At 38.6% G+C, this 3,181-nt stretch overlaps 1 pseudogene; it reads left to right on the top strand.

Annotated features, from left to right (window-relative positions):
* Positions 1 to 749: 749 nt before the first annotated feature.
* On the top strand, positions 750 to 1,145 carry LOC123522533 (annotated as a pseudogene).
* The last annotated feature ends 2,036 nt before the right edge of the window (positions 1,146 to 3,181 follow it).

The raw sequence follows: 3,181 nt of genomic DNA, 5'->3' as shown, positions 1-3,181 counted from the left end.
CAATATCATATTTCAAAAACACTATTATTTCTCAGTAGAATATACTATGTGCCTCTGTTAAAAATTAGAATAATTGGGGGCAGGGGATAGGAGTTGATACCAAGCACTCAAACAGAAAGCAAATGTTTAGAAAATGATGATGGCCACATCTATACAAAAAATGCTTGATACAATTGATGCATGGATGTTATAAGAACTGTAAGAGCCCCCAATAAAATGATATTTTTAAAATCTGGAATAAAATGAACCATTAATTCAGAAAGTAAAATAAATATGATGTATTTGAATTACAGTGCGAGGGAAGACTATTGTAAGTACCATGGACTGCTTAAAGAACAAATAGGCCTATCTTGGAAGAAGTATAGCCAAAAAGCTCTTTAGGAGCAAGAATAGTAAGAGTTCCTCTCACATGCTTTGGGCATGTTATCTGTACCATAGAACAGGACATCATGCTTGTTGGAGTAGAAGTGCCAGGCAAGAGAGAAAGACCCTTGAAAGGTGAATTGACACAGTGGTTGCAACAATGGACTCAAACAGAACAATAATCATGATGATGTCACAGGACCAGGCACTGTTTCTCCTGTTACCGTCAGATCACTGTAAGTCAGGAAGAACTCAATGACACTTTACAACATGTTTTGGTCAACTGATCAGGAAGGACCAATCCTTGGTGAAAGTCTTCCTGCTTGGTAAAATGAAAAGTTAGCAAATGACCCACCAACAACACGGGCCACGTTCATACCACAATCATGAAGAAATCGGCCTGGGTCATCATTCAGAAATATTACAATACTCCTGAGCAAAGACTTCCACACCAACAAGCACATGTGAGAGGAGATCGCTATTATTCCCAGCAGGAAGTTCCGCAACAGGAAATAGAGGGTATGCCACACACTTGAAGCAGATTCAGAGAAGCTTCATGAGAGGTATCTCCATTAAGATGCAGGAAGAGAAGAAAGAAAGGAGAGAAAACTGCATTCCTGAGGTCTACCCCTGAAGAGAAGAGCATTGTAGTGGATCCAGACAGTAAGGAAATATTGATGATTTTGAACTTTGGCAGTAGGTCCATACTGCAGGTCATTCAGCACACAGTTAGAATGAATTTCAAAACACCACGTGGAGCCTTTGGAGCTTTCCCACAATAAGCCTGGGACACACACACACACAGAGTTAGCAAAAAAAGGAAATACTGTCAATTGGATGGTTTGACAGTAGTTGTGTACCTGGGATCGACCATAACAATTGTGAGGATGTGCAGGGTTGGGCAGCATTTTGTTCTGTTGCACTTAGGGTCACAATGAGTTGGCACCAACATGATAGCACTTAACAACAGCAGCAAATGTTAAAATCCTCCATAGAAGAGAAGATGGCAAGACTTTGTTTCATGCACTTTGAACTTGTTATTAGGAGAGACCAATCCTTTAAAAATGACATCCTGCATGGTAAAACAGAAGGTCGGTGAAAATGAAAGCACTCAATAAAAAGGAATAGTGCAGTGGTTGCAAAAATGGGCTCAAACATAATAACAGATTTAAGAATCACACAGGATCAGCTACCTAACAACTCTTCTGTTCTATTGATCAACTTTGATGCCAGTACCACTGTTTATATTCCTGTAACTTCATGTTAAATCTGAAAATAAAGAAATGCTAGTCTTTCAACTTATTTTTTTAGTAATCAAAGTTGCTTTGATTATTTTTATACCTGCAAATTTCCAGAGAATTTAGAATCAGCTTGTCAATTTTATAAGAAACTTATTGCAAAGATATTTACCATATTACACTGATTATACAGGTCAATTTGAGATTTGACAACCTAAAATTATTGAACATTGTTGCATTTCAATACATCGATTTAAATTTTTTGAAATTTATCTGCACTATATTTTGTAGATTTAAAGGTATAAATTTTAAATTGTCGGATTTTTTTTCCTCAATGTAATTGTGTTAGGGTTCTCTAGAGAAACAAAACCAGGACACTTATGATATATATATACAAAACAAATAAATACACAGCTAATTAGTCCACAGAGCAATACAGAGAGCTCAGTTCAACTCACTTCTATGAGACAGTTAATCTACTGGCAGTCCTTCAACTCACAAGGGCTGCTGGGTGCAAGTCAAGGAATCAGACAGCTGAGTCTTCTGTAGAGCAATATAGGCAATCTGGCCACAGGCAGAAAACAGCAGGGCAGGTCACCAACAGTCAGCCAGATGACAGGGTTCGACAGTCCGCAGCTCAAGAGATGTATACTCCAGTATCATGGTGAAGCAGGTCTCAAATGAAGCTCAAACTATAGCGACATGGTCCACAGGTTGGGCATCCCAGAAGTAGTGTAGCTTGCAAGTTGAGGCAGAGAACTAATTAAGGCAGCCACACACTGGTCTTATCATCAAAGAGCAAGAGACAAGAAAATGGGGCTTGCTGAGCCATTTATCTCTTTGACCTTCAAGTAAACTGCGACCTTATTAATCCCACATGTGTTTATTGGTCAGGTTGGCACAATAAACCTACCTATTGCAATAATACTTGAAAGGTTTTTGTCAACTTGTCTGGGTAGGGATTCTAAGTACTTTACAGTTTTATTTACTAATACCCTATCATGAGATCTCTTTGGGGGCATGAACTGCTTATAATGTAATGGATGTCTTGGAAAATCTTGCTTGCTGTTTGCTGGGTGTGGATGTTGCAGCTAGCTTGTTAACCTCCAGTTCTTTGAACTGCAGCTAGTGACCTGCCACATTACTTACTGATCCTGAAATTTATTATCAGCCAACCATATTACTTTCTGACCTTGCATTAATTAGTCTCTCCAGTCAGAAACTTGCCAAAGTGTGGAGTCATCAGCAGCCTACCAACCTTAGATTTATTTACTTCTGCAGCCAAAAATCTGTTATTTGACCAGCTAATCTTGGGTTCATCAACCATTGCAACTATTCAAGGAAACTGACGCCTGTACTTGAAACTTTCCCACCTCTACGATTGTGTAAGCCATTTCCTTCATGATACTTCTCTCTATCTCGGTCTCTCTCTCGATATATAGAAAAACTTCACTAGTATTGCTTCTCTACAAAACCCAAAATATGATTAATAGAAATAGTAAACAAACAGAATAAATTCTGCCTGTATGTTAATGTGTATGACAGAGAAATGGCTGTGTAGTGGGTTATGCCTTGGGCTG

The sequence above is a fragment of the Echinops telfairi genome, unplaced genomic scaffold, assembly GCF_000313985.2.
Source record: "Echinops telfairi isolate 266 unplaced genomic scaffold, ASM31398v2 ScPeMD7_7420;HRSCAF=8458, whole genome shotgun sequence".
NCBI lineage: Eukaryota > Metazoa > Chordata > Mammalia > Afrosoricida > Tenrecidae > Echinops > Echinops telfairi.
This window is presented reverse-complemented; position numbering and strand designations above follow the sequence as displayed.